Source organism: Lathyrus oleraceus, chromosome 2 (genome assembly GCF_024323335.1).
Source record: "Lathyrus oleraceus cultivar Zhongwan6 chromosome 2, CAAS_Psat_ZW6_1.0, whole genome shotgun sequence".
Classification (NCBI taxonomy): Eukaryota; Viridiplantae; Streptophyta; class Magnoliopsida; order Fabales; family Fabaceae; genus Lathyrus; species Lathyrus oleraceus.
In genome coordinates, this window is record NC_066580.1 from 490,409,212 (window position 1) to 490,429,109 (window position 19,898).

General features: G+C 34.9%; 5 non-coding genes across 5 annotated transcripts; all 5 read left to right on the forward strand.

Annotated features, from left to right (window-relative positions):
• The first annotated feature begins 12,579 nt into the window (after window positions 1–12,579).
• Window positions 12,580–12,651, forward strand: TRNAM-CAU (transfer RNA methionine (anticodon CAU)). Its single transcript has one exon. It is a non-coding gene; the product is annotated as a tRNA-Met (tRNA).
• A 1,495-nt stretch (window positions 12,652–14,146) lies between these two features.
• TRNAM-CAU (transfer RNA methionine (anticodon CAU)) lies at window positions 14,147–14,218 on the forward strand. Its single transcript has one exon. It is a non-coding gene; the product is annotated as a tRNA-Met (tRNA).
• A 1,495-nt stretch (window positions 14,219–15,713) lies between these two features.
• TRNAM-CAU (transfer RNA methionine (anticodon CAU)) lies at window positions 15,714–15,785 on the forward strand. Its single transcript has one exon. It is a non-coding gene; the product is annotated as a tRNA-Met (tRNA).
• Window positions 15,786–17,280: 1,495 nt separating this feature from the next.
• TRNAM-CAU (transfer RNA methionine (anticodon CAU)) lies at window positions 17,281–17,352 on the forward strand. Its single transcript has one exon. It is a non-coding gene; the product is annotated as a tRNA-Met (tRNA).
• A 1,535-nt stretch (window positions 17,353–18,887) lies between these two features.
• Window positions 18,888–18,959, forward strand: TRNAM-CAU (transfer RNA methionine (anticodon CAU)). Its single transcript has one exon. It is a non-coding gene; the product is annotated as a tRNA-Met (tRNA).
• Window positions 18,960–19,898: the final 939 nt, after the last annotated feature.

A 19,898-nucleotide genomic window follows, 5' to 3' on the forward strand; every position in this document is an offset into this window, starting at 1 on the left:
TCACAGTAAACCTCAAATAGTTCTGACGGACTCGGTAATATCAGAATAGGAGCAGTAGTCAACCTTCTCTTTAACTCTTGGAAACCTTCTTCACATTTTGAGTCCCAAACAAACGCTTGCCCCTTTCTAGTCAACATCGTCAACGGTAACGCCAACTTAGAAAATCCCTCAATGAACTTCCTATAATAACCTACAAGTCCAAGAAAACTCCTTATCTCAGAAACTGACTTCGGAGCTTCCCACTTAGATACAGCTTCAATCTTAGAAGGATCAACAGCAACACCATCTCTTGAAATCACATGACCAAGAAAACTAACCTCTTCTAACCAAAATTCACACTTGGACAGTTTAGCAAATAACTTCTTTTCTCGTAGAACTCCTAAAACCGCCCTCAAATGCTCAGCATGCTCTTATTCAAATTTCGAATACACCAAAATATCATCAATAAACACCACAACAAACTGATCTAGGTACGGATGGAAAATCCTATTCATATACTCCATAAATACTCCAGGCGCATTAGTCACACCAAAAGGCATTACAGAATACTCATAATGTCCATACCTTGTTCTGAAAGCAGTCTTATGAATATCCTCAGTTTTCACACGTATCTGATGATACCCAGATCTCAAATCTATTTTGCTGAACACACACGCACCAACCAACTGATCCATCAAATCATCAATCCTCGGCAAAGGATACCTATTCTTGATCGTCACTTTATTCAGTTGCCTGTAGTCCACACACAACCTCATAGTACCTTCTTTCTTTTTAACCAATAACACTGGTGCACCCCATGGCGACACACTCGGACGAATAAATTTCTTATCCAACAGATCTTCCAACTGACTCTTCAATTCAGTCAACTCAACGGCAGACATACGGTAAGGAGCCATCGATATCGGCCTAGTACCCGGTACCAACTCAATCGAGAACTCAACTTCACGCTCTAGTGGTAATTCATTCACTTCTTCCGGAAACACATCAGGAAAATCACACACCATAGCTAGATCGCAAATCACCAGTTTATCTTTAGCCTCCAAAGTCGCTAACAGCATAAACAACTCTGCCCCATCTGCTACTGCCTCATTCACCTGCCTCGCTGATAGAAACAAATCCTTTCCTTCCTCAATCTCAGGAAAGATCACAGTCTTATCAAAACAGTTTATATAAACTCGGTTAAACACCAACCAGTTCATACCCAGGATAACATCAATCTGCACTAGTGGAAGACACACTAGGTCCATCCCAAAGCCTCTACCAAAAATACTCAAAGGACAATTTAAACAAACTGAAGTAGTAGTCACTGAACCCTTCGCAGGAGTATCAATCACCATACTATCACGCATCTCAGATATCTCTAACTTAAGTTTCACAGCACAATCCAAAGATATAAAGGAATGAGTCGCACCTGTGTCAATAATAGCTACAAGAGGAAAGCCATTAATATAACACGTACCTCGGATCAAACGATCATCTGTAGAAGTCTCAGAACCCGATAAAGCAAAGACCTTGCCTCCCGACTGGTTCTCTCTCTTCGACTTAGGACACTGTGGACTGATATGACCCACTTCTCCACAGTTGAAACAAGTCACAGTCTTCAACCGGCACTCTGCAGCCAAGTGACCACCTTTGCCACACTTAAAACACTTCTTCTCATTACTGGTACACTCATGGATACGATGTCCAGCCTGACCACATCTGAAACATTTAGCAGGGGCACTGGAGTCTCCCCCACTAGGCCTCTTCATCCCACTCTGTCGCTGGAAACCTTTGCCAGCTGCATACGGTTTCCCACGATCATTCTGATTCTTGCCTTTCCTATCAACCCTTTGCTGATAGCTCTCCGCTCTGGCCTTGGTATCCTGTTCAAAAATCCTGCAGCAGTCAACCAAATCAGAAAACACTCTAATCCGCTGATACCCAATAGCCTGCTTGATCTCGGGACGTAACCCGTTCTCAAACTTCACACATTTCGAAAATTCCCCAGTAGCCTCGTTATAGGGAGTGTAATACTTCGACAGCTCTGTGAACTTAGCAGCATACTCAGTAACAGACCTGTTACCCTGCTTCAATTCTAAGAACTCTATCTCTTTCTTTCCTCTGACATCTTCTGGAAAGTACTTCCTCAAGAATCTCTCTCTGAACACAGCCCAAGTGATCTCAGCATTCCCAGCAGATTCCAACTCAGTGCGGGTAGCAACCCACCAATCATCTGCTTCCTCTGACAGCATATGCGTACCGAACCTGACCTTCTGGTTATCGGCACACTCAGTCACTCGGAAGATCCTCTCGATCTCCTTCAACCACTTCTGAGCACCATCTGGATCGTATGCCCCCTTGAACATTGGAGGATTGTTCTTCTGGAACTCACTCAGTTGACGAGCAGCTCCCAGTCCCACAACATTCGGATTCCCTCCAAGTACTCCAGCTAGCATACCCAGAGCCTCAGCAATCGCAGCATCATCTCTACCTCTTCCAGCCATCTCTATTCTGAAAACCCAACAAGCTAAACAATAAGTACTGATAGGGTTACACAACACTTATCCCGTACAGGGGAACAGAATAATTACGACTCGACTCGACCGACTATGCTCTGATACCACTAATGTAACACCCTTCTAAAATACCCCAAATATTTAATTAAAACAACAAATATATATATCAGAGTAGATATGCAACTAAGGGTGTCACACATGACACTTCACACCGTGTTCCAAAATATCTGGTCATACTCATTTATTTATCAAAATAAACATTTGCATAATTCGCAGCGGATAGAAATTAACAACAACATACAAAACATGTAACACATTACATGTAAAGTTGTTCAACAACCAAATGAAAACATAGTAAAACATCCCATCCCGATGTTACATCTACCAGAGCATGACCCACTAAGGAACTACACTAGACTCCAAGGACTAGCTTCTACTCAATCACTGCTCGTTACCTGAAAAATAGTTGTAAGGGTGAGTTCCTCAATCGATATAATAAGCATTATAAAACATCATGTAATGCTAAGTAATTTAACACATATCATCACCCTAACCAGATCACACATATTCAGCAACGGCAATATCAACTCATAATCATCATCACCATCATACTCAAACTCAACACAATCATAAAACACACGTATAATATTGGAATACATCCATTCATATTATACGCCATACATACATATATTATGCAATGAGACTCCATGCATGCGGTACCGACTATTCGTGAACATATAGTTCAACCTCGCCGACCAAATCCAGGTACGGCTACCAAGCTCACTAGTCCCACTCATTTGAGACCTAGTGACTCACTCACTAATTCCTCACCATGGGAATTAGCTACCACCCCAAGGGCTATGATATGCACGCTAATCACCTAGCATGCAAACATCAACAATCATCCACAATACTAACTCACTAATTCCTCACCATGGGAATTAGCTACCACCATAAAGGCCACAATATGCAAGCTAAATCACTTAGTCATGCAAACATCAACAATCATCCGCAATGGACATATGCTCACACTCTAAGCCATAAACAGTCCATTCATAATTTCATACATGATAGATACATTCACAACATTATGCATATCATCATACATCATCAACATATTCACCACGTAATCATATCATGTCATACCACATAGTCAATCACAGTATTAGCACACTCTACTAATACCTATACTAATCAAAACAACGGGAAGTGATCCCTACTCTATCATACATCAGCTAAATTACATTACTCAGCTGAACAACCAAAAACTGCACAACGACAGCACAGAAAAATCACAATCCTGCCCATACGCGTATTGCCTAGTCCCATACGCGTATGGCCCAATTCTCAGCCAATCCCATACGCGTACCACCTATCTCATACGCGTATGCTACGCGTACCACTTCCTCATACGCGTACCAACAGAGACCAAACCACGTTCAAAACATCATCTTCCTCATCCATACGCGTATTGCCTAGTGCCATACGCGTACCAGACCATCTCATACGCGTATTGCCTAGTGCCATACGCGTATGACCAGAAACCAGATTTCCAGATCTGCTATGGTCTTCTCTGCTACGAGATCTACCAATTTCAATCTCCTACAATCCAATTTTTCATAGTAATCGTTCATATCATCTAACACGAATCATACCCTATTCAATTTCACCAATTCTAACATTTTTACATCTAATTCCTACGAATTCCTCTCAATCATAATCCAATCTCGTTCATCCAAAAGTTCACAATTTCATCATACATCATTCCGAATAGAGTCAAATCAATGGTCTATCACTACCCACTACATGTTATCCCATAATACCCATTAATCGACGATAAACCCCCCTTACCTGAGTTAATCCGGCAAATCCTGCAGCTTCAAGCTCTTCCTCTCTCCAACCCTTGTTCTCTGGTTCTCTTTGCCCCTTTTCCACTTTTCTGCCCCTTTTTCCTTTTCACGTGAAAAAAATAAACCTTTTTACTAAATGGGACCTTTTCTAACTTCCAACTTTTATTCCAATAAAATAATAATCCAATAATAAAAATTCCAATTATTTAATTAAATTAATAAATATATTATTAACTTAAATTAAATAATTATCTTGTTTTATCGGGGTGTTACAGTTCGCGGCACCAACCTTGGTCGCGACGCGAACTGAGTGAATTTCAGCTTCTTTGCCTTGCAAGCTTTCTTCACACCATTTCTTCCAAGCTTTGTTCTTCAATTGCTTCCAAAATGCCATCAAACTCCTTTCAAATTATGCTTATGCAATCCAATGCTCTCTTATCCATAATTTCTACAAAACTAACAAATAAGTGAAATATCTACTCAAAATATAATTAAATTAAACTTAATTGCATATTTACTAAATTATGAGAATAAAAGTGTGTAATTCAATAAGAAAATGGTAAAAGGGACCAATAATAATACATGTCCAAACTAAAAACATCAATGGAACATGTTATACAATAATGCCTAAACAATAAAAATCTAAGAATTATGTGCAATATCTTCATTGCACACAACTCCACAACGGAAGATCCGAATAACTGTGTCCCTTGAAACATCCATAAACAGCTTCTACTGAATTCAACCTGTAAGGAATACCTGAAAAATAACAACAATAATGGGATGAGATAATAATCTCAGTGAGTTCTCCTATCCTATGGTTCCACTCGGCTCTACAGGGTTTTCTAATCAATATTCAACTCATATCCAATTCAAGTCAACAAGGGAACGAAGACTTGAGTGATGGGGAAACTATCTCGCAATTGTATGGCAATATGCATCTGAGTTCTCATAACTCAACCACGATCATTATTCAGATCACGAAACATCAATTCCGGAACGGACTTACGTCTAAGTCAGGCCCGGTTCATGCATGCTCGTATGATTTGACTTTCGCGGTGGATATCAGGTTCCCTTATGGGACTCGAACCCGCTTTTAAGAACCATCACTCGTATGGGACTTTACCCACTTTGAGTCTCTTTCACCGTATGGGCCTTATCCCACTTTGGTGTCCATCTTTCCCCCATGTCGGCCATGGTTGGGGCTCAAACCCAGTTGAGACTCGAATCATTGGTCTCACATCCCAATGCTTACACGTGTAAGCATACCAATAAAGAGGTGTATCGCCACAGAAAACACACGTTCTGAATACATGATCGGTTCTACAATCATCGGTTCCACGAACCATAACAAAATTCATCAATCATAGGTGACTTCATTCATCATAATACACAAATAATAATATGGCATATTCCATACAATGCGTCTCATTCTCAATCATGGCAACAATTCGTCCACGACCTCCACATGAGCGTCGTACGAATGAATATCGTATTCTCATACATATATCACACATGTTCCATAACCTAGATTATTTTTCTAAGTTATTAATCAAGTTATTCTCATAGGTTTCCTCACTCATCTTTGTAAGGTTTTTAATCATGTACTTCACCTTCCACAATACAACAATATTTAATTTTCATCATGATATAATTCATAGCATTTATAAATCACATAATATTTTATAACATGGAACAATAAAAATAGCAACGCATCCGTCCGTGTCCAAAACGGGGTTATAACACTCAATTAATTCACTAATCTATCTTAATCAAGATTTAGATTAATATTTATCCATTGCATAAGTATTCAACAACAACATCATTGGCCTAGTGGTAAGGCTTGTACAATTCCAAGGAGGTCTTGAGTTTAAACCCCATTGGTGACATATTTTAATTCATCAAATAATTAATTCATGTCAAAATTTCTCTCAAAATTTTCACTAAACGATTGATGTTATTTTCCTTTCCATCTACCATTTTCACATAACATGATTCTTCAACAACAATCAACACTCAAGGATTTTCAACCATGTTCAATCACAACAACACCATAATCATAGAAGACATGGTTAACTCATGATTCATGGAATATTTCATGAATAACTTATATTTTTATGAATTAATATGTTCCCTCCACAACAAAACACATCAGCATCAAACACTCAAGAATCACAACTTCAACAACAACAACATGATATCAGCACATATCATGGATAAGAAGTATGAACACAACAAGTTCATCACAAATTCACACAAATCCTAACCCCCCAAACATAGGTTATTTTCCCCCAATGCTAAATCTATCTAAGAACTCACCTAGGAGATGAAGATGGTGAAATAAATGTGAAGTTGGTGATGAAGATGAGATGATGGTGGTCAATGTTTCCATGGCTTTCTCTTCTTCTTCCTTCCTTCATTTTCTTCTCTTCTTCCTCTTTCTCTTTCCTTTTTCCTTCTCTTTCTTTTCTTTTTCCTTTCTGATATCTCTCACTCTCTCTTACCTACTTCTTCTTATCCTTTTCTTTTTCTCTTTCTTTCTAACCACACAAAATACATATATAATATTTATAATATCAAGTAGTAATAAAAATATCCCAATTGATATTTTACCAAAAATGTCCTCTCTTGTACTTATTAATATTGGTTTGTCTTTTTTATTAATAATTAATCTCTTCAGAGTTCGCTGGTTACTCTATTGGTCCCAATTGACAATATTTAGAGCACATATGAGCTCCAATTGTTACAACTAACAAAAGATATAGTACACATGAACTCAATTGATCTCAACTGACAACTAATTGAGCATTTAAGGGAATATGGGATATTACAATATGGAACATGCTCCAAAGTATGGTTAGATTTTAGGCTTCCGTGGTATCAATCATGGCTTGTTTCCATATTGAATGAGATAATTCTTTGGATTGGGATGACTTTATTAGGAATCATTTGTATTGGCACATCCTTACATTGTCTATGCAGAATAAGAGTAACGCCTGACTGTCAAAAAGATTGGTTGTTGTGTTAGGAAACAAAGCGGGGGGGCAATGGGTTAAGCTAACTCCTGCATAAAAAATGTTTGAAATGATGATATACTAGGAATTCAAATGGAAAATGGTGTACATTAGGAATAAGTAGGTAAATGGTGATAGTTGTGGAAAAATCTCTAAAATTAAAGGGAATGAAAATTTGGGTAACTAATGAAATGAAATAGAGTAGATATCACTCAATTTGACTTTTGCTCAATATGATTTTAACTAATCCAAACTATGAAGTTTTATTTTATTTCATCTCATACCACTGTATTCCATCAATCTAAACAAAATTTATGTCCTAATATGTGCTACTTCAGTATTCTCAACAACATCAAACCGGAAGAAAACCTTTTCATACACTAAAACAAAGAAAAACGTCATATACATAGATATTTGAAAAAATAACTCAACAAGTCAGAGTGGCGCAGCGGAAGCGTGGTGGGCCTATAACCCACAGGTCCCTAGATCGAAACCAGACTCTGATATAAATCATCTTAACTTTATACTTTTTCATTTATTTTGGATTGTAAACATATATATATTTTACTAAATCAATCATAGAACATTTATTTGAAAATGATAAAGTCCTAAATATACGAAAGAAAATATATTCTTACATGTTCTAAATATATGGTCAAAAATCTGCACAACGAGAGGGCCAAACATTTTAGCTTTAACTTTTGTGGCTCCAACAAACCCAAGATGTCATGCTTAGTGTTTCACCAAACTTTAACATCACCAATATCAGACTTTGATCGAGCAATTTCAATTCCAAAGAAGGCAACATAGATGCCCAAAGTCCATCATCACAAAGTTTTGAGAAAGATGTTGTTTCAATGCCTTATTACCCCATTGGTCACTGTCTTTAATCATAATGTCATCCATTTAAGCTACATAATATATATATATTTAGGATGAACACTTAATAAATATTGAGTGGTCTTTTCATTAAATATCATCCCGTGCAGATGTAGTCCTCTTTTGAATCGACGAAACCATGTCTGATGTGATTGTTTTATGCCATATAATTAGTTTTTTCAATTCGCATACCAACCTATGTCTTCCTGAGAAACAAACCAAAAAGGTTGCTCCATATAAATTTTCTTCTTCAAAGTCATCAAGCAAAAAATCATTCTTGATGTCCAACTAAAATAAAGGTCAGTGTTTCGCGGTAGTCATACCTATAAAGAGGCAAAAAATAATAATTTTTGCAACAGGTGAAAAGGTATCATTACATTCCTGACCATAGACCTTGGTTTAACAATCTGCAACTATTCAAGCCTTTAATCGATCAAAGTGTTTTCTAGGTCCTACTTTGACATCAAACACTCGATGAGAATGAAAGATATATTTTTCAAGAGAATATGGAACATGCTCCTAAGTATGGTTAGATTTTAGACTCCCGTGGTGTCAATCATGGCTTGTTTCCATATTGAATGAGATAATGCTTTGGATTGAGATGACTTTATTAGGAATCATTTGCATTGGCACATCCTTACATTGTCTATGCAGAATAAGAATAATGCATGACTGTCAAAAAGATTGGTTGTTGTGTTAGGAAACAAAGCGGAGGGCAATGGGTTAAGCTAACTCCTGCATAAAAAATGTTTGAAATGATGATATACTAAGAATTAAAATGGAAAATGGTGTACATTAGGAATAAGGAGGTAAATGCATGATAGTTGTGGAAAAATCTCTAAAATTAAAGGGAATGAAAATTTGGGTAACTAATGAAATGATATAAAGTAGATATCACTCAATTTGAGTTTTGCTCAATATGATTTTAACTAATCCAAACAATGAAGTTTTATTTTATTTCATCTCATAACACTGTATTCCATCAATCTAAACAAAATTTATGTCTTAATATGTGCTACTTCAGTATTCTCAACAACATCAAACCGAAAGAAAACCTTTTCATACACCAAAACAAAGAAAAACGTCATAGACATAGATATTTGAAAAAATAACTCAACAAATCAGAGTGGCGCAGCGGAAGCGTGGTGGGCCCATAACCCACAGGTCCCTGGATTGAAACCAGGATCTGATATAAGTTATCTTAACTTTATACTTTTTCATTTATTTTGGATTGTATAAATTATCTTAACTTTATACTTTTTCATTTATTTTGGATTGTAAACATATATATATTTTACTAAACCAATCATAGAACATTTATTTGAAAATGATAAAGTCCTAAATATACGAAAGAAAATATATTCTTACATGTTCTAAATATATGGTCAAAAATCTGCACAACGAGAGGGCCAAACATTTTAGCTTTAACTTTTGTGGCTCCAACAAACCCAAGATGTCATGCTTAGTGTTTCACCAAACTTTAACATCACCAATATCAGACTTTGATCGAGCAATTTCAATTCCAAAGAAGGCAACATAGAGACCCAAAGTCCATCATCACAAAGTTTTGAGAAAGATGTTGTTTCAATGCCTTATTACCCCATTGGTCACTGTCTTTAATCATAATGTCATCCATTTAAGCTACATAATATATATATATTTAGGATGAACACTTAATAAATATTGAGTGGTCTTTTCATTAAATATCATCCCGTGCAGATGTAGACCTCTTTTGAATCGACGAAACCATGTCTGATGTGATTGTTTTATGCCCTATAATTAGTTTTTTCAATTCGCATACCAACCTATGTCTTCCTAAGAAACAAACCAAAAAGGTTGCTCCATATAAATTTTCTTCTTCAAAGTCATCAAGCAAAAAATCATTCTTGATGTCCAACTAAAATAAAGGTCAGTGTTTCGCGGTAGTCATACCTATAAAGAGGCAAAAAATAATAATTTTTGCAACAGGTGAAAAGGTATCATTACATTCCGGACCATAGACCTTGGTTTAACAATCTGCAACTATTCAAGCCTTTAATCGATCAAAGTGTTTTCTAGGTCCTACTTTGACATCAAACACTCGATGAGAATGAAAGATATATTTTTCAAGAGAATATGGAACATGCTCCTAAGTATGGTTAGATTTTAGACTCCCGTGGTGTCAATCATGGCTTGTTTCCATATTGAATGAGATAATGCTTTGGATTGAGATGACTTTATTAGGAATCATTTGCATTGGCACATCCTTACATTGTCTATGCAGAATAAGAATAACGCATGACTGTCAAAAAGATTGGTTGTTGTGTTAGGAAACAAAGCGGAGGGCAATGGGTTAAGCTAACTCCTGCATAAAAAATGTTTGAAATGATGATATACTAAGAATTAAAATGGAAAATGGTGTACATTAGGAATAAGGAGGTAAATGCGTGATAGTTGTGGAAAAATCTCTAAAATTAAAGGGAATGAAAATTTGGGTAACTAATGAAATGATATAGAGTAGATATCACTCAATTTGACTTTTGCTCAATATGATTTTAACTAATCCAAACAATGAAGTTTTATTTTATTTCATCTCATACCACTGTATTCCATCAATCTAAACAAAATTTATGTCTTAATATGTGCTACTTCAGTATTCTCAACAACATCAAACCGAAAGAAAACCTTTTCATACACCAAAACAAAGAAAAACGTCATAGACATAGATATTTGAAAAAATAACTCAACAAATCAGAGTGGCGCAGCGGAAGCGTGGTGGGCCCATAACCCATAGGTCCCTGGATTGAAACCAGGCTCTGATATAAATTATCTTAACATTATACTTTTTCATTTATTTTGGATTGTATAAATTATCTTAACTTTATACTTTTTCATTTATTTTGGATTGTATACATATATATATTTTACTAAACCAATCATAGAACATTTATTTGAAAATGATAAAGTCCTAAATATACGAAAGAAAATATATTCTTACATGTTCTAAATATATGGTCAAAAATCTGCACAACGAGAGGGCCAAACATTTTAGCTTTAACTTTTGTGGCTCCAACAAACCCAAGATGTCATGCTTAGTGTTTCACCAAACTTTAACATCACCAATATCAGACTTTGATCGAGCAATTTCAATTCCAAAGAAGGCAACATAGAGGCCCAAAGTCCATCATCACAAAGTTTTGAGAAAGATGTTGTTTCAATGCCTTATTACCCCATTGGTCACTGTCTTTAATCATAATGTCATCCATTTAAGCTACATAATATATATATATTTAGGATGAACACTTAATAAATATTGAGTGGTCTTTTCATTAAATATCATCCCGTGCAGATGTAGACCTCTTTTGAATCGACGAAACCATGTCTGATGTGATTGTTTTATGCCCTATAATTAGTTTTTTCAATTCGCATACCAACCTATGTCTTCCTAAGAAACAAACCAAAAAGGTTGCTCCATATAAATTTTCTTCTTCAAAGTCATCAAGCAAAAAATCATTCTTGATGTCCAACTAAAATAAAGGTCAGTGTTTCGCGGTAGTCATACCTATAAAGAGGCAAAAAATAATAATTTTTGCAACAGGTGAAAAGGTATCATTACATTCCGGACCATAGACCTTGGTTTAACAATCTGCAACTATTCAAGCCTTTAATCGATCAAAGTGTTTTCTAGGTCCTACTTTGACATCAAACACTCGATGAGAATGAAAGATATATTTTTCAAGAGAATATGGAACATGCTCCTAAGTATGGTTAGATTTTAGACTCCCGTGGTGTCAATCATGGCTTGTTTCCATATTGAATGAGATAATGCTTTGGATTGAGATGACTTTATTAGGAATCATTTGCATTGGCACATCCTTACATTGTCTATGCAGAATAAGAATAACGCATGACTGTCAAAAAGATTGGTTGTTGTGTTAGGAAACAAAGCGGAGGGCAATGGGTTAAGCTAACTCCTGCATAAAAAATGTTTGAAATGATGATATACTAAGAATTAAAATGGAAAATGGTGTACATTAGGAATAAGGAGGTAAATGCGTGATAGTTGTGGAAAAATCTCTAAAATTAAAGGGAATGAAAATTTGGGTAACTAATGAAATGATATAGAGTAGATATCACTCAATTTGACTTTTGCTCAATATGATTTTAACTAATCCAAACAATGAAGTTTTATTTTATTTCATCTCATACCACTGTATTCCATCAATCTAAACAAAATTTATGTCTTAATATGTGCTACTTCAGTATTCTCAACAACATCAAACCGAAAGAAAACCTTTTCATACACCAAAACAAAGAAAAACGTCATAGACATAGATATTTGAAAAAATAACTCAACAAATCAGAGTGGCGCAGCGGAAGCGTGGTGGGCCCATAACCCACAGGTCCCTGGATCGAAACCAGGCTCTGATATAAATTATCTTAACTTTATACTTTTTCATTTATTTTGGATTGTAAACATATATATATTTTACTAAACCAATCATAGAACATTTATTTGAAAATGATAAAGTCCTAAATATACGAAAGAAAATATATTCTTACATGTTCTAAATATATGGTCAAAAATCTGCACAACGAGAGGGCCAAACATTTTAGCTTTAACTTTTGTGGCTCCAACAAACCCAAGATGTCATGCTTAGTGTTTCACCAAACTTTAACATCACCAATATCAGACTTTGATCGAGCAATTTCAATTCCAAAGAAGGCAACATAGAGGCCCAAAGTCCATCATCACAAAGTTTTGAGAAAGATGTTGTTTCAATGCCTTATTACCCCATTGGTCACTGTCTTTAATCATAATGTCATCCATTTAAGCTACATAATATATATATATATTTAGGATGAACACTTAATAAATATTGAGTGGTCTTTTCATTAAATATCATCCCGTGCAGATGTAGACCTCTTTTGAATCGACGAAACCATGTCTGATGTGATTGTTTTATGCCCTATAATTAGTTTTTTCAATTCGCATACCAACCTATGTCTTCCTGAGAAACAAACCAAAAAGGTTGCTCCATATAAATTTTCTTCTTCAAAGTCATCAAGCAAAAAATCATTCTTGATGTCCAACTAAAATAAAGGTCAGTGTTTCGCGGTAGTCATACCTATAAAGAGGCAAAAAATAATAATTTTTGCAACAGGTGAAAAGGTATCATTACATTCCGGACCATAGACCTTGGTTTAACAATCTGCAACTATTCAAGCCTTTAATCGATCAAAGTGTTTTCTAGGTCCTACTTTGACATCAAACACTCGATGAGAATGAAAGATATATTTTTCAAGAGAATATGGAACATGCTCCTAAGTATGGTTAGATTTTAGACTCCCGTGGTGTCAATCATGGCTTGTTTCCATATTGAATGAGATAATGCTTTGGATTGAGATGACTTTATTAGGAATCATTTGCATTGGCACATCCTTACATTGTCTATGCAGAATAAGAATAACGCATGACTGTCAAAAAGATTGGTTGTTGTGTTAGGAAACAAAGCGGAGGGCAATGGGTTAAGCTAACTCCTGCATAAAAAATGTTTGAAATGATGATATACTAAGAATTAAAATGGAAAATGGTGTACATTAGGAATAAGGAGGTAAATGCGTGATAGTTGTGGAAAAATCTCTAAAATTAAAGGGAATGAAAATTTGGGTAACTAATGAAATGATATAGAGTAGATATCACTCAATTTGACTTTTGCTCAATATGATTTTAACTAATCCAAACAATGAAGTTTTATTTTATTTCATCTCATACCACTGTATTCCATCAATCTAAACAAAATTTATGTCTTAATATGTGCTACTTCAGTATTCTCAACAACATCAGACCGAAAGAAAACCTTTTCATACACCAAAACAAAGAAAAACGTCATAGACATAGATATTTGAAAAAATAACTCAACAAATCAGAGTGGCGCAGCGGAAGCGTGGTGGGCCCATAACCCACAGGTCCCTGGATCGAAACCAGGCTCTGATATAAATTATCTTAACTTTATACTTTTTCATTTATTTTGGATTGTAAACATATATATATTTTACTAAACCAATCATAGAACATTTATTTGAAAATGATAAAGTCCTAAATATACGAAAGAAAATATATTCTTACATGTTCTAAATATATGGTCAAAAATCTGCACAACGAGAGGGCCAAACATTTTAGCTTTAACTTTTGTGGCTCCAACAAACCCAAGATGTCATGCTTAGTGTTTCACCAAACTTTAACATCACCAATATCAGACTTTGATCGAGCAATTTCAATTCCAAAGAAGGCAACATAGAGGCCCAAAGTCCATCATCACAAAGTTTTGAGAAAGATGTTGTTTCAATGCCTTATTACCCCATTGGTCACTGTCTTTAATCATAATGTCATCCATTTAAGCTACATAATATATATATATATTTAGGATGAACACTTAATAAATATTGAGTGGTCTTTTCATTAAATATCATCCCGTGCAGATGTAGACCTCTTTTGAATCGACGAAACCATGTCTGATGTGATTGTTTTATGCCCTATAATTAGTTTTTTCAATTCGCATACCAACCTATGTCTTCCTGAGAAACAAACCAAAAAGGTTGCTCCATATAAATTTTCTTCTTCAAAGTCATCAAGCAAAAAATCATTCTTGATGTCCAACTAAAATAAAGGTCAGTGTTTCGCGGTAGTCATACCTATAAAGAGGCAAAAAATAATAATTTTTGCAACAGGTGAAAAGGTATCATTACATTCCGGACCATAGACCTTGGTTTAACAATCTGCAACTATTCAAGCCTTTAATCGATCAAAGTGTTTTCTAGGTCCTACTTTGACATCAAACACTCGATGAGAATGAAAGATATATTTTTCAAGAGAATATGGAACATGCTCCTAAGTATGGTTAGATTTTAGACTCCCGTGGTGTCAATCATGGCTTGTTTCCATATTGAATGAGATAATGCTTTGGATTGAGATGACTTTATTAGGAATCATTTGCATTGGCACATCCTTACATTGTCTATGCAGAATAAGAATAACGCATGACTGTCAAAAAGATTGGTTGTTGTGTTAGGAAACAAAGCGGAGGGCAATGGGTTAAGCTAACTCCTGCATAAAAAATGTTTGAAATGATGATATACTAAGAATTAAAATGGAAAATGGTGTACATTAGGAATAAGGAGGTAAATGCGTGATAGTTGTGGAAAAATCTCTAAAATTAAAGGGAATGAAAATTTGGGTAACTAATGAAATGATATAGAGTAGATATCACTCAATTTGACTTTTGCTCAATATGATTTTAACTAATCCAAACAATGAAGTTTTATTTTATTTCATCTCATACCACTGTATTCCATCAATCTAAACAAAATTTATGTCTTAATATGTGCTACTTCAGTATTCTCAACAACATCAGACCGAAAGAAAACCTTTTCATACACCAAAACAAAGAAAAACGTCATAGACATAGATATTTGAAAAAATAACTCAACAAATCAGAGTGGCGCAGCGGAAGCGTGGTGGGCCCATAACCCACAGGTCCCTGGATCGAAACCAGGCTCTGATATAAATTATCTTAACTTTATACTTTTTCATTTATTTTGGATTGTAAACATATATATATTTTACTAAACCAATCATAGAACATTTATTTGAAAATGATAAAGTCCTAAATATACGAAAGAAAATATATTCTTACATGTTCTAAATATATGGTCAAAAATCTGCACAACGAGAGGGCCAAACATTTTAGCTTTAACTTTTGTGGCTCCAACAAACCCAAGATGTCATGCTTAGTGTTTCACCAAACTTTAACATCACCAATATCAGACTTTGATCGAGCAATTTCAATTCCAAAGAAGGCAACATAGAGGCCCAAAGTCCATCATCACAAAGTTTTGAGAAAGATGTTGTTTCAATGCCTTATTACCCCATTGGTCACTGTCTTTAATCATAATGTCATCCATTTAAGCTACATAATATATATATATATTTAGGATGAACACTTAATAAATATTGAGTGGTCTTTTCATTAAATATCATCCCGTGCAGATGTAGACCTCTTTTGAATCGACGAAACCATGTCTGATGTGATTGTTTTATGCCCTATAATTAGTTTTTTCAATTCGCATACCAACCTATGTCTTCCTGAGAAACAAACCAAAAAGGTTGCTCCATATAAATTTTCTTCTTCAAAGTCATCAAGCAAAAAATCATTCTTGATGTCCAACTAAAATAAAGGTCAGTGTTTCGCGGTAGTCATACCTATAAAGAGGCAAAAAATAATAATTTTTGCAACAGGTGAAAAGGTATCATTACATTCCGGACCATAGACCTTGGTTTAACAATCTGCAACTATTCAAGCCTTTAATCGATCAAAGTGTTTTCTAGGTCCTACTTTGACATCAAACACTCGATGAGAATGAAAGATATATTTTTCAAGAGAATATGGAACATGCTCCTAAGTATGGTTAGATTTTAGACTCCCGTGGTGTCAATCATGGCTTGTTTCCATATTGAATGAGATAATGCTTTGGATTGAGATGACTTTATTAGGAATCATTTGCATTGGCACATCCTTACATTGTCTATGCAGAATAAGAATAACGCATGACTGTCAAAAAGATTGGTTGTTGTGTTAGGAAACAAAGCGGAGGGCAATGGGTTAAGCTAACTCCTGCATAAAAAATGTTTGAAATGATGATATACTAAGAATTAAAATGGAAAATGGTGTACATTAGGAATAAGGAGGTAAATGCGTGATAGTTGTGGAAAAATCTCTAAAATTAAAGGGAATGAAAATTTGGGTAACTAATGAAATGATATAGAGTAGATATCACTCAATTTGACTTTTGCTCAATATGATTTTAACTAATCCAAACAATGAAGTTTTATTTTATTTCATCTCATACCACTGTATTCCATCAATCTAAACAAAATTTATGTCTTAATATGTGCTACTTCAGTATTCTCAACAACATCAAACCGAAAGAAAACCTTTTCATACACCAAAACAAAGAAAAACGTCATAGACATAGATATTTGAAAAAATAACTCAACAAATCAGAGTGGCGCAGCGGAAGCGTGGTGGGCCCATAACCCACAGGTCCCTGGATCGAAACCAGGCTCTGATATAAATTATCTTAACTTTATACTTTTTCATTTATTTTGGATTGTATAAATTATCTTAACTTTATACTTTTTCATTTATTTTGGATTGTAAACATATATATTTTACTAAACCAATCATAGAACATTTATTTGAAAATGATAAAGTCCTAAATATACGAAAGAAAATATATTCTTACATGTTCTAAATATATGGTCAAAAATCTGCACAACGAGAGGGCCAAACATTTTAGCTTTAACTTTTGTGGCTCCAACAAACCCAAGATGTCATGCTTAGTGTTTCACCAAACTTTAACATCACCAATATCAGACTTTGATCGAGCAATTTCAATTCCAAAGAAGGCAACATAGAGGCCCAAAGTCCATCATCACAAAGTTTTGAGAAAGATGTTGTTTCAATGCCTTATTACCCCATTGGTCACTGTCTTTAATCATAATGTCATCCATTTAAGCTACATAATATATATATATTTAGGATGAACACTTAATAAATATTGAGTGGTCTTTTCATTAAATATCATCCCGTGCAGATGTAGACCTCTTTTGAATCGACGAAACCATGTCTGATGTGATTGTTTTATGCCCTATAATTAGTTTTTTCAATTCGCATACCAACCTATGTCTTCCTGAGAAACAAACCAAAAAGGTTGCTCCATATAAATTTTCTTCTTCAAAGTCATCAAGCAAAAAATCATTCTTGATGTCCAACTAAAATAAAGGTCAGTGTTTCGCGGTAGTCATACCTATAAAGAGGCAAAAAATAATAATTTTTGCAACAGGTGAAAAGGTATCATTACATTCCGGACCATAGACCTTGGTTTAACAATCTGCAACTATTCAAGCCTTTAATCGATCAAAGTGTTTTCTAGGTCCTACTTTGACATCAAACACTCGATGAGAATGAAAGATATATTTTTCAAGAGAATATGGAACATGCTCCTAAGTATGGTTAGATTTTAGACTCCCGTGGTGTCAATCATGGCTTGTTTCCATATTGAATGAGATAATGCTTTGGATTGAGATGACTTTATTAGGAATCATTTGCATTGGCACATCCTTACATTGTCTATGCAGAATAAGAATAACGCATGACTGTCAAAAAGATTGGTTGTTGTGTTAGGAAACAAAGCGGAGGGCAATGGGTTAAGCTAACTCCTGCATAAAAAATGTTTGAAATGATGATATACTAAGAATTAAAATGGAAAATGGTGTACATTAGGAATAAGGAGGTAAATGCGTGATAGTTGTGGAAAAATCTCTAAAATTAAAGGGAATGAAAATTTGGGTAACTAATGAAATGATATAGAGTAGATATCACTCAATTTGACTTTTGCTCAATATGATTTTAACTAATCCAAACAATGAAGTTTTATTTTATTTCATCTCATACCACTGTATTCCATCAATCTAAACAAAATTTATGTCTTAATATGTGCTACTTCAGTATTCTCAACAACATCAAACCGAAAGAAAACCTTTTCATACACCAAAACAAAGAAAAACGTCATAGACATAGATATTTGAAAAAATAACTCAACAAATCAGAGTGGCGCAGCGGAAGCGTGGTGGGCCCATAACCCACAGGTCCCTGGATCGAAACCAGGCTCTGATATAAATTATCTTAACTTTATACTTTTTCATTTATTTTGGATTGTAAACATATATATATTTTACTAAACCAATCATAGAACATTTATTTGAAAATGATAAAGTCCTAAATATACGAAAGAAAATATATTCTTACATGTTCTAAATATATGGTCAAAAATCTGCACAACGAGAGGGCCAAACATTTTAGCTTTAACTTTTGTGGCTCCAACAAACCCAAGATGTCATGCTTAGTGTTTCACCAAACTTTAACATCACCAATATCAGACTTTGATCGAGCAATTTCAATTCCAAAGAAGGCAACATAGAGGCCCAAAGTCCATCATCACAAAGTTTTGAGAAAGATGTTGTTTCAATGCCTTATTACCCCATTGGTCACTGTCTTTAATCATAATGTCATCCATTTAAGCTACATAATATATATATATATTAGGATGAACACTTAATAAATATTGAGTGGTCTTTTCATTAAATATCATCCCGTGCAGATGTAGACCTCTTTTGAATCGACGAAACCATGTCTGATGTGATTGTTTTATGCCCTATAATTAGTTTTTTCAATTCGCATACCAACCTATGTCTTCCTGAGAAACAAACCAAAAAGGTTGCTCCATATAAATTTTCTTCTTCAAAGTCATCAAGCAAAAAATCATTCTTGATGTCCAACTAAAATAAAGGTCAGTGTTTCGCGGTAGTCATACCTATAAAGAGGCAAAAAATAATAATTTTTGCAACAGGTGAAAAGGTATCATTACATTCCGGACCATAGACCTTGGTTTAACAATCTGCAACTATTCAAGCCTTTAATCGATCAAAGTGTTTTCTAGGTCCTACTTTGACATCAAACACTCGATGAGAATGAAAGATATATTTTTCAAGAGAATATGGAACATGCTCCTAAGTATGGTTAGATTTTAGACTCCCGTGGTGTCAATCATGGCTT